Source organism: Podarcis cretensis (genome assembly GCF_951804945.1).
Source record: "Podarcis cretensis genome assembly, chromosome: 8".
NCBI classification, from domain to species: domain Eukaryota; kingdom Metazoa; phylum Chordata; class Lepidosauria; order Squamata; family Lacertidae; genus Podarcis; species Podarcis cretensis.
In genome coordinates, this window is record NC_137177.1 from 76,348,549 (window position 1) to 76,361,547 (window position 12,999).

A 12,999-nucleotide genomic window follows, 5' to 3' on the forward strand; every position below is an offset into this window, starting at 1 on the left:
CACTTATGTACAGCCAGTTCCATCAAACATGACTAAAGTGTCCCAGAACATTCATGGCAACATTGGCAGCTGGCCAACCTGACCGGAAGAATCCATGAACAGAAAGAGGAGGAGTACCAAGAAGAATGGAAGAAATTTAAGGATTATTTAGTTAAATATTCTAAGATAATATAAGTAGTACTATTTGCGAGTACCAAATTGGCTTAGGAGTTAAATGTTTTAAATTGCATAACACTATGGATAGAAGTGAATATGATAAGAAAGAAAGATGTTAATTGATTAAGTTAATTTTACTGAAATTAGTATTGGAAAACTGCTACAATGAGTCATATGGAAACTCAGCTAAAGGGATCTGAGGAAGTCATTTAACAATGGTAACAAAAGTGGGATTATAATAGTTAGGATAAATGTTGTATTTTTTTGTTTTTTATATTGTAATGTTTTTTCTTTTTTGTTGTTTATGTTTGTTATAAACATGAAAATCAATAAAAAAATTGAGGGGGGGGAAAGAACATTCATGGCAACATTATGCCAATGAAAGAGCGGGGCTACACAGATAGCAGCATGTTTGATTGTTGTGGCGGAGGCTGCTACTGAGAGCAAAAGTGATGTAGAATGTGTTGTCTTGTCCCCACAGCTCCCAATCTCCTGCAATCATGAGGTCCTTCACCCACGCACATCCAGTCTGTCGTGACAACAGTTCCTTCACAAATATAAAAATGTCATTTTGAGAAAGAAGGATTTGTTTATTTATTGCACTTATTAATTCCCCCACAAAGAAAGTGACTCAAGGCAAGTTATAAAATATTATAAAAAGTAAACCCAGTATAAATCCAAAACAAAAACCTAAAAACACATCCAGACGTATGCAAAAGGTAAGCCGAACACATCCCACCCACTGGAAATATCTGATGTGCTCCAAATTTAGGGTTGAAAGCTTGGGTAAGAAACAACACGTGTACCTGGCACCTAAAAATAGTGATGGTGCCAGATGTGCCTCCCTGGGTATAGCATTCCGCAAGTGGGGAAGCTACCAATGAAAAGCTCGTTCTCATGCCACCACCTTCTGCACCTCCCTTAGAGGAAACACATGGAGAAGGGCTTCAGATGACAAACACAGGGTCCTGGCTGATGTATTTAGGAAGCGGTGGCCCTTGAGCTACTGGGGTTCTGAACCACATAAGGCTTTTTAGGTCAAAATCAGCACCTTGAATTGAGCACCATATATTAATGTACTCTGAGATTCGAGTGTGGTGGGTCATTGGACCAAACAGGCATTGCACCGCACCCTAATGACAAAATTTACTTTAAAGAGAAAAAAGAGGGGTACATAATTAACAGAGAAAATATTTTGAGCTCAGGTGGAGCAAATTGCAGAATGCATATTGACACAGCCGTAGAAACTACAGACAACAATGATATCCAGGCTCACATCTCTCCAATAAGACACACTTTTCTTTCCTGCACACAAGACTGCCATCGTCTATGAATGATAGCTGAGTGAAAAGGAAGAAGACTTTGCAACTCAGCCTTCCCAGAGAGAAAAACAGCCTCTGTTCATAACCTGCTACATAAAATTGCCCGTCTTCAAGTCAAGGGAAGGGCTGTAATAAGGGAGCACTGCCACATATTGTTAAAGCCTCTTGTTCTCACGGTTTGAAGCTAAGCCTTTTACCTGAGGACTGCTTCCCTGTCAATCTCCGGGCCGCCAATCTGGACTGACAGGTTGTGTATGACACGGGGGGAGGGGGGGGCTTTTCTGAGTAACAGCCAACAGAAAAGCTGAAGCTGGGCTAAAACTGCCAGCAGCTGCTGCCCTAGAAAGCCTTATGACTGAACAGAATTTTGCACCAGTTAAGGAATCCATCAGCACACTTCTTGAGCGAAGGCTGGAGAGTTACAGTCTCTTAACGTTATGTGCCAGTGCACATAGTAAAGATACACTGGCTTTTAAAATGAGAGTCTTCACAGACAATGGCTTTTTCCAGCAGCCATCTAGCCCTAATAAACTACTACCACTCCTGCTTAATGATTCTGTGAGTGGCGTGCTAGATTCTAGCAGAAGACAGCATTTTACAAAATGTAACATGTGGTGGCTAAGGGACTATGTCCCCAACACCCCTTTCACATATCCCCTCCCTCACGAGCTAGGTGGTCGGACGGCTCTCCCAGGATCTGCAACAGGAGGGTGCTCATATTAGCCTGCTGTATTGAGCATTGCAAGCACCCTGAATGCTCTAAAGCAGTATATAAATGCAAAGTGTCCGTATTCCTGCCCAACCCTGGAACTTGAAATCTCCTCAGCGGAGGGAGGGAGGGAGGACTGGACCCTCCAGCAGAGATCTAAACCTCAGAAATTCTGAAGAACTGCTGGGTCCAAACAGCCTCGCACCAGGACTGCTGCTTGGGGTTTTGGCTGGCACTCAGACTTCCCATTCCCCATCTCCTCCAGAGCCACAGGAATCCAATAAGATGGTGAGCTAAGCAGAAGCTTCAGGGCCACCAAAGTGCCCAGCTAGCTGCACACAGTGTGGAAAGGGAAGTGAATGGAAGCACACAGCCCAGATCAGAGTCTGGTTGAAAACCAGGAAGGGATGGAGCCTCGATTTCCTCTACAAGATCCTAGTCTGAGCTACTTCACTGCTGAAGCAAAAACTCCAAACTCCAGCCTTCCTGAATTGGAGGAAATAGGCAGCTTCAAAGGCCATTTTTTTAAAAAAAAATATTGCCCAGCATTGTGTACTCTGAATGGCAGCAGCCTTCCAAAGTATCAGAGACAGGGGGGCAGGCTTTTCCCTTCACCTGATCCTATTAATGAGAAGACTGAATGTGGGACTTTCTGTATATGATACACGCTCTACTGCTGAGCTATGGTCTTTGCCCTAAAAATAAAGCAAGATTTCAATCATCATGATTCTCAGTACAGAGCGGATTTACAGCTGAAGCTGCCTTAGACCATCAGTCCAGCAAGCTTCAACCTACGCCAAATGGCAGCAGCTCTCCAAGATGTCAGATGAGTCTTTCCCAGGCCTTAATGGAGACTGAAGCTGGGAAGCTTCTGCATGCAAAGTTCGAGCTCTGTTGCTGAGCGATGAGCCTCCCTCTAAAGTGTGTGTGCAGTCACGTGGGAAAAGGCTAGTGGGAACTGGCATGTTCCCGCCTGGGGAGCCGGCGGCAATTGGTGTCTGCTGGAGGAAAAAGGAAGAGTAGCTGACATCACAGAAATAGTTGCCTGCTGCCCTCATGTACCATCCATGTAGCAGACGTAGTTATGTAATCAACATACAGGACTGCGGGGGTTGTTGTGAAAAGCCTCATGCATACCGCCACCCCCAGTTCCTTTGAGAAAAGGGCCACGTACAAAAAATAAAAATAAAAGAAGAAAGTTGGGTGTGTGTCAAAAAGTACCAATAGCAAGTGAGCTTGTGTGGAGCAGGGAGTAAAGGTAAAGGTACCCCTGCCCGTACGGGCCAGTCTTGACAGACTCTGGGGTTGTGCGCCCATCTCACTTAAGAGGCCAGGGGCCAGCGCCGTCCGGAGACACTTCCGGGTTACGTGGCCAGCGTGACATCGCTGCTCTGGCGAGCCAGAGCCGCACACGGAAACGCCGTTTACCTTCCCGCTGGTAAGCGGTCCCTATTTATCTACTTGCACCCGGAGGTGCTTTCAAACTGCTAGGTTGGCAGGCGCTGGGACCGAGCAGCGGGAGCGCACCCCACCGCAGGGATTCGAAACGCCGACCTTTCGATCGGCAAGTCCTAGGCGCTGAGGCTTTAACCCACAGCGCCACCTGCGTCCCACCAGGAGCAGGGAGTGGAAAGAGGATAAATTGGGGGGCAGGGAGGCAGCAAGTCTTGTTCCTGAAATACAGTGGTACCTCGGGTTAAGTACTGTAATTTGTTCTGGAGGTCCGTTCTTAACCCGAAACTGTTCTTAACCTGAAGCACCACTTTAGCTAATGGGGCCTCCCGCTGCCGCCGCGCCGCCAGAGCATGATTTCTGTTCTCATCCTGAAGCAAAGTTCTTAACCCGAGGTACTATTTCTGGGTTAGCGGAGTCTGTAACCTGAAGCATATGTAACCTGAAGCGTATGTAACCCGAGGTACCACTGTATTAAGACTATGAAGTTGGGGAGTGGAGATGGCACTGGCAGTAGCTTCGTATTTTTCCAGCCAAAAGTTTGCATCCCACACCAGGAACAGGTGACAGCCAGATTAGGTGAAGTATCCCACGACCTCCTGCCATTAGTGCAATGATTTACCCTTGAACAATGAAACTCCCCCCCACATCTCCTCCCCAATTCTTCTCCAGAAGGGGGGGGGGATGCAGAACAGATTTAAAGGGTGTAAGGGGGAGGAAAGTTCCATTGTGTAAGGGAAAGTTCCATGGAAGAAAAGGCTTAGTGCTTTGGGTACAAGCCTAGAGTTCTGACCCAGAATTTAACCCACATTTTACAGCCTGCCAGCTCAGAGGTGCCAGGGTTGTGCACAGATGTGCAAAACCACAAAGTTTTACCACTGTGAAGCTTTGCCCATTTTATAAATTCTCTCCACTATAGCTCCCCACTGTCTATCATGTGCTGACTAAGCACAGCTTATCAGATGAGATTGGCTAGGTCCATGGGCCACAGTAAGATTTCCCACCTTGGAGAATATTACTTATCATGTTTGTACACTTTCCATAAAACTATATCCACATCTAATGCTTAAATGCTTGAACCTTTTTAAAAATGCAGAATTTTTTCAAAAGGCTAGGTCATAGAATCGTACGGTTGTCAGGGAGCCAAGGGTCATCTAGTCTAACCCCCTGCAATTCTAAAGTTCGTTTAGAATGCTTACACAGCTATCAAGAAATGAGGGAAGGAATGTTCCAGCTCTGTGCACCTGAAATCTTTCCTCTTAGACCCTAACATTTTAAAAGAGAGAAAGACACCAACTGTTGTAACCTGAGGGATGAGGCTTCAGTTTCTCTCTTTTTCCTGAATGAGGGAAACATTCCAGGAAGACAGAGGTTCTCAGCTCTTTTCCCGCTCCTCAAGCAGCTGCAATCATTTCCTTTGACAATTTACAAGGGGGACTCTCATGCATATAGCAATAAAGATATTATGTGATCTGGAAAACCTTTGGTACCAATCTCATTTGGTACCAAATTTCAGGGACATAGTGATGAAAAATTTGTACACACATTACTTATCTACCAGCTGCGGCTTAGTGACTGCCTAGTTTGCATAATTTACCAGAGTGATATACCAATATATTCAAATGTGAATGTAACACTTCAATTCACACAGCATTTTTCAGGGTGGCTCTCCATACTTAACTTGCGCCTGTGCTGGTTGAGAGGCTGGAGACCATAGCAAGAACACTCTCTAGGCATTAAGGCTCTCGTTCAAATAACCTCTCAAGATTGATTAAACCCATCTGTCCATGGTTATTCTTATCCACAAGCTCAAATTCCCAAGGGCAAGTATAGGCAAAAAAAGAAGCAGTGAAGATTTGGATGCAAATATTTTGCTTTCAACTTATGCACATTCTCATTCTGCTACGTTTTTACGGGTGTGGTGTGAGTAAAACATCACAGTTTCCCCAGCACTTTACCATAGACCCTAGACTGGTTGTACCTGTGCACTGAGTACCAAGTCAAACAGCTAGATCAGGCATAGGCAACCTTCGGCCCTCCAGATGTTTTGGCCTACAACTCCCATGATCCCTAGCTAGCAGGACCAGTAGTCAGGGATGATGGGAATTATAGTCCAAAACATCTGGAGGGCCGAAGGTTGCCTATGCCTGAGCTAGATGGTTAGGTGCTCTAGTGGTAAGCAAAGGAAAGAGTACCCAAGAGAAGGAGAGATGGAAACTAAAATGTCATGCACTAAAATGACATTGCTCCTTTGCCATATACAGTTTGCATTTCCCCCCATAGAGATGGCGGGGGGGGGAGGGAGGGAGGGAGGGAGGGAGGGAGGGAGACCAAAAGCCACCGAGCTCCTTGTTGATGAAGCAAGAGTGCTTCTCTGCCAAAAAGTAATACAAGCATCAAGTCTGTGGAAAACTTAGAGGGAGAAGAATGATAGGGTGTAAATTTTACGTTGTAAAAAGGGGAAATTGGTCTTTAGCTGCTGATACAGACCTCCACACAAACACACACAGAGTGATCATTTTAGCTTTCTAAGGAGACACAGATCTCTCTCTTCTCATGGGAGGAGTATGAATACTGATTCCTGTTATTCTGAGGCCCAGGGACAAATCTATTCTCCAAAGGAGCAATAACTGGCCTCTCCATTACAAGCTCAGAGGCAAGAAGGGCCAGCAATCATGGCAGGAGGAGTGGAGGGTGTTACAATGGAACTTGTTGGCAGCCCTTGCAAGGAGATGACTCTGGCTTAGCACCTGCCATACTATCTTCAAAGTGTCATCCCCACAAAACTGTGTGCTGACCAAAGGACAGAAGACAACGGCCAGAACACCAAAAATGACTAGGAAAGCGGCAAGCTGCCTTGCACTAGAGGAAAGGAACTAGGAACACAGGGCACGGTCAATGTTAAGAATGCAGGGACCAGCATCACAAGAGGCAGAAAGGAAGCACACAAGGATCTTGTGATGAGACAAGTTACAGAAGCACTAGAGCAATGGCTACAAGGCACCAGTTCATGGAGCTCTCGAGGGAGCAGCTCTTTTCTGCTGGTTTAATCCTCATCAAAGAACTCTAACAAGGCATGCAAACAGCAGTGACTAATTGGGGATGTGGCTAGATTGGATGCCTTTCTGAATCCGCTTCTTCCCACTCCTTAGGTAAATATCTAATAGACAGCCCCTTTCCCTCACCCCACAGCAAGAGTGCCTGTATTTGAGGATATGCCCCTCCAAGGAGGTGCTACTTGTGAGCCACTGTGTTCATTTCCTCCACCCCGCCTCTTCTCCCTCCTCTAACCCATCCCCACTGAGCAGATGGCACTGCTCAACAGTATAATCAGGATTAGTCCCAACCTTTATTAATTAAACCAGCAAAATGCGTGGAAAGAACACAAGGGCACGGCAGGAGCTCCTGCTCCCGGTGACCCCCATGTCTGGAGCAAGAAGCTGGTTTGGCACCCTCTCCATTGTGTCCTTTGGCGCATCTCATTCTGACCCAAGCATGGTACTGAATTCCCCATGCAAGATCAACCCTGCATTCTGCAGCCATGTCTCTGTGGAAAAGATGGTTGTAGCTTCAGAAAAATGGCGTCATGGGCCAAATGAGGAGGCCTGGTGGGCAACATTTGTTTTGGTTTTTTTTAAAATAATATTTATTGAACATTTTCAAATATAACAGAAAAAAGAAAATAAATAAAACATCCATTTTATAACCTTATTTCCATTGGCATCTTTCCAGGACTTCCCCACCCCACCCCCTCTTGTATTCCAATTCCTTCAAATAGATTCAACAAGTTCTTGCCCCAAATTTTAAACTTATTATAATTAACCCAATGTTAAAAATGTTTTTCCATCCCCTAAAATCGACCCCGCTCCCTTCCACGAGTTCCCCTCTTTAATATGCAGAACAGATTAAAATAAAAGAAAATAGAAAATAGAATAAAATATAATTTAACACCCTTTGGATTCCAAATTTCCCTCCCCCCTTTCCCGGTTGCGTTCCCCAATGTCCATCAATGCCTGTTGTCATCCTGGAGATCCCACATCTAGGCCGAAATCCTTCACAAGTCCACTTTGCCGTCTTTTTAATAGTCTTTGCCGTCTTTTTAATCATCTTTAGTTTCGAGCGTCCAATCTCAGAAAAACTCTATCTCAAAAAGGTCCATTTTTTCCATCCAGATCTCTGTATTTAAGAGTAAAACTCCAATTTTGTTTCTTTAAACCTTTCAAATCTGGATGTCCCAAATGTTCCCATTTCCAACTTTATCCAATTCTTGTTGTTTATGTTGTTCTTATTATTCTCTCTCCTCACTTTCCTCTAGTTTCTTTTCCTGCTCTCCTGCAAAAATGTTCCAATTCCAAAAGCTTCTAAATCCCCTACAGAGGCTTTGTTATTCAGGGACAAAACTTTACGTCAAGTCCCTTCCATTCTTCAATAGATAAATCTATTGTCTCCTTTAGTGTAGAGACCTCTGTAGACAAAATAGTGTTCCATTTCTGCAGTTTCCCAGGAGATAAAAAGTCCAATTCAAATTCCATGCCAACAATACTTATAGTGTCCCACAGCCCCTCTAGAGGGATTATAGTAACTCAGTTTCCTTCCAGATCGCACCCAACAGTCAAAGTAACTTGTTATTCCTTGTTTTAAACAATTTATATCTAATTTGTAACAAATGTAACCGGCAAAGTCCTCATAACAAAATTCTCTTTTTATTCTTCACCTTTGACAGCTCCTTTGACAGCTGTCAAAGCCTGTTTCTCCTCTCCCGGCGCTCTCGCAGATCGCTCCCGGTTCCCGGGGGGGGGGGGTTGCATTTTAGCTCACGTTCTACTTTTCTCCTCCAGCCCAGTCTTATAATTTTCCATCGTGAAATTAGTAACTTTATCAAACCAAGGTAGCACTCGATCTTAGTTGTTAAATCCTTTGCTTTAAATCCTCTACGACAGGGGGGAGACGGACTTCCTCTTTGCACCTCCCCCGCTCGCTCCGAATTTAAATTTTTTTCCCTTTTTAAGTCCAGTTTCCAATTACTCACGGGTTATTCTTTTTAATCCGAATTTTCAATGGAAGAAGTCAGCGCTCTCCGCCAAATGGCATGCGGCTTCACTCGGCAGGGGAAGCGGAAGACTCATAGCACCACACACCCCCTGGCACCCGCTCTGTAGCCTTTAAAAAGGCTCCTTCGCGGGTCGGGGGGGCGCAAACGGTGCCCGCCGAGTCACCATGCCCATGGGTTTCAGCGCCCATGGTTTTTGAGGGTCCCCGCGACGCCGACGCGGTAGAACCCAACCCCTGCCGAGCAGGCTCCCTCCGGAGCTCGGAGGGAGTCCGCCATTCGGCGATGGCGCCAACCCGGAAGTCCTGCTGGTGGGCAACATTTGGTCCATGAGCCAAATATTTCTTACTCCTCTGCTAGAATCTGATTTAGGCTCTTGCACCCTTGTTCTCCAACCATGCATTGTCAGAGATGGGGTGATCAAGCTCCCTTAACCCCAAAGCTGCACCAAAGCAACAAGAAAGCCTTCCTTTCCAAGGGTGGTATCAAGGAAGCATCGAACACACCTAGCCACCTCTGTACTTGCAACGAAGACCTAGCAACTCTGCAAGGGATGGAGACAACCTTTTCTCTTGTCTCTCCACAGCACAGAGGACAGCTCAAATTATCAGATGTGCCCAACATGCAACTTTTTGTCAAGAGCAGGAGGCAACATTTAGAACTCACTGAACCTAAGTGGAATAGACAGCTCATGGCTAAGTGCAACCAACATGTAATTAGCCTCTGTCAAACTGCTGTGTGTGTGTGTTTGTTCCATTTCCTGAAGCACCTTGTCACCTACAACTAAGCTAAGGCAAGACAACGTCCAAAACCAGCTACAACAACAGGATGCTTCCACTGCAATAGTGACTTAGTGACAGACCCCCATTTTTCCATATTAAATTGTGAAAGGGCCACCTACAGCTCTAGGCAATTTTTCCAAGCAGGTTACATTAGGATGTCAAACAAAGGACCAAGGAGTCTTATTCTCCAGAACGTTAAGAACCTCACCCAGGAAACTCTGGCTGGAGCCCTGCAGCAAACAGCCAAAGCTTTTATTATTGTTGTTGTTATTTAAAAGATATTTGTAAAACCCATGTCTATAGGCCTAAACAACTCCTGAGATCCAAACTGCAAGCAGACAACTACTGATTGTAAGTCACCTCCCGCAAAGGAGCAAGTTTGGCTGGTTTGTCTTGCCTGTATTTTTCCTCTCTTTAATCATCTATTCCCATAACAACTCTTTTAAGATTACACTGCTTACAATAGAGATAACGTTCTGCGCTTACTTTTAGGGTCTCTAAGCAGGATAAGCACTGGCAAGAGAGGAAGAAAAGTGCATGCGGGCCACTTTCAATCTCAAAAGTCACCCTCAAAACACACACAATGCTTCACTATTGAGTCATTAAAAAAAACCCACACACAACGGAAATGCCGCTCCCTTCTAAACAGTCAGGTTAACCGCCACTCCCACCACCCCACACATGCCCTAACTCTTTGATACGTTCAGTGATGGCTTATGTAATTCATGAGCTGACATCCAGCCCTTCCATGAGCAGGCGTGGAGGGATTTGGGAAAGCGTCACACCCACAATGCACTGCAGCTCCACACTGGCTATGTGGGCGGGGCTTGCCATCATGCATGATGAGTCAGCATGTAAAAGAAATGAATTATGAGTGTGTAGAGAGGGGTTATGCAACTAGGTTATGCTGAATAGTTCTGAAAGCTGACACAGATAAAGAACTGGGGCAGAGTAAAAAGATTAGCCGGAGCTAGAGCATGCAGAAAGGTACAGGTGCTCCCTAGTCCCTCAAACCCAAGGTTTCTGCAGGTGAAGCCACAGAATAACCATTCTTAGAACTATATTAGGGAAGGGGCCTGCTTAGTATTAAAAAGGTTCCCAGTTCAATCCTTGGCAAGTCTGAATAATTGGTACTTCTTATATACCAAAAGATTATAACCTTATGGCAAAATTAGTGACTTTTAATATGTGACAGGCCCCAAAAGAGAAAAAGTACTGTATTTCCCCCCCACCCACCCCCAAATCATTTTATTCCAGGAAAAAACAACAATTCCACCACCTGCCCCTGCAATGACTTCACCCTCTTCCCCACCCCCCATGACTTCACAGTTTCTGGAATTTTTACATCTTCCTGTCCCCACAAGGGAGGCGGGGTGTCCACATTTCCCAGGCTTATCACAGAGGTTGATTTTTAAAAAATCAGAGCCAGGAGGATGACAATGATAGCATCAAGAAACAATGCAGCTATTTTTAATTCTCCACAAAATGGAGCAGCGTAGAAAAAAGGGACAAGTTGCGCAACAAGGCTAAGGAAGGACATCCAAGCAATCACCTCCTTAATAATAAACTGGAGCAAAGAGCAAAAACAAACAAATAAAAATCAATCATCTTTCAAGTTCCTCAGTAGATCTAGAATGTCAGTACACACTGTTCTCAATTCTTGGTTTTCCTTACACACACCCACACCACTCTAATTTGTACAAGTTCTCAACAAAATGACAAGGAGCAAAAGAGTGTTGTGTGCATGTATGTGTTCTAATGCAAATGAACACTCAAGTATGCCAGCCTTATATGCCAGCCTACAAAGTTTAGTATGCTTACCTGCACAAGATACTTATGCAAATATTTTATGACAGTGTTTTTTTTAAAAAAAAACCACAGTAAAAAGAACCATCCATTTTTGGAAAGCTGCTGTGCCCGGATGCCTGGAGGAAATTCTCACAGATCAGGGGAATGACTGCTACAATACCATACCAAAAATTGTCCAGCTGAAGAACAACATATTTTAGATATCGTGTTGATCCCAGAGCACTGGAGACGGCAAGCAGATGAAGGGCCTAATGAAGAATGCTATGAAGCTCAGAAACTTGCACACTGTGAACACAATACAGCTAGACTGGGACAAGCCAAAGCTCAGTGGTGGAGCTTCTGTTTTGCATAAAGGAGATTCCCTGGTTTAATTCCCAACATCTCCAAATAAGTCTGGGAATGCATTCTACCTGAAACGCTGGAGAGCTGCTGCCAGTCAGAGTTGACAATACAGAGCTAGGAGAACCAATGGCCCAACTCAATATAAGGCAGCCTCCTACATGCCTACTAAATTCAGTCACTTGAGATAGCACTTCACTGACTTTACATCTCCAGCAAAGGAACTGTGGAGATCTGACAGTATGCTATCCTGCAGAAGTACTTCCAGACAACATAATAATGAGTTTATATTGTGCAAGCTTCTGTGCATTCGGAAGCCCTGATGGGGCCAGGCATGCTGTTCACTGAAACTTATCACGCACCCAGCACTAATCTGCTAGCTTAACATTATTCCTCTTTCACAGATGTTGCAATGGGTTAAGCACGACTTTCTGTTTTATACATAATTGCACCTGAATGATACGGAACCCATAAAACTAAACATTGATATGTGTGGGTGGGTGTATTGGGTTGGGTGGGGGGAGTCCTCTAAAGTAAACTGTGCTAATACATCACGTATACTGCCAAACACACAGATGTTTACACAGATGTTTAAAGCTCAGATTAGGACAGGAGAAGTAAATACACTGGGGGGTTGGGGAAATCTTTGTGGGGTTTGGCAAGCTCAATAGCTTCGGTTTTGCAGCAATTTCTCTCTCACTGGCAGGCTCCCTTTCACACTGCACAAAACAACCGTCAGCACAGCTGCTTCCGCCATCACCTGACAAAGGATGGGAAAATGCGCTGATCACAGCGCTGCAGGTTGAGCAGGATTAAATTGCCTCTGCTATCAAGTCACCGTCTCACCCACAGAGCGTTTCCTGGAGAGAGTCTAACCTCTCACAAAAGAGAGAAAACAGCACGGACAAGGGAACATTTCCCCCATGCCGGCGAAGGAAATAAAAGTTATACGGAAAGAGAGAGAATGGGAGAAAGAGCACAAAATAGATCAGGAACCCTTTTGGGGGGGACGGACAAGGCTAAACGAAAAGAATCTGAGATGTATAGGAAGAAAATGAGAAACTCAGCACAGGGCAAGTTCTCAGCAGATCAGGTGCATGCAGGGCTGCACGTAAGCAGCAATTCTGCAAGTGTGCAGAAAACGACCAAATAAAAAATTGTATTGGTGGAATGCAGCTTCATGAGAAACTCACATTTTATTTTAGAAGTAGCCCCGAAAGCCATGTTGATAGGACTGAAAGAATGTGGGGAAAGTTCAGAAGCAGGGGAGAATGAGAAATATTCAATTTGCACTGGCTGAGAAGATTCCACATCTGTGCCCAACCAGTAACTAGGAAAAACCAAGAAGGAAACATTGCAGTAAGCTACAGAATGAACTAT

At 44.8% G+C, this 12,999-nt stretch overlaps 1 protein-coding gene across 18 annotated transcripts in view; it reads right to left on the reverse strand.

Moving 5' to 3' along the window:
* RERE (arginine-glutamic acid dipeptide repeats) overlaps nt 1-12,999 on the reverse strand; it is a 351,307-nt gene that overhangs the window by 234,649 nt on the left and 103,659 nt on the right. The window lies entirely within an intron of this gene.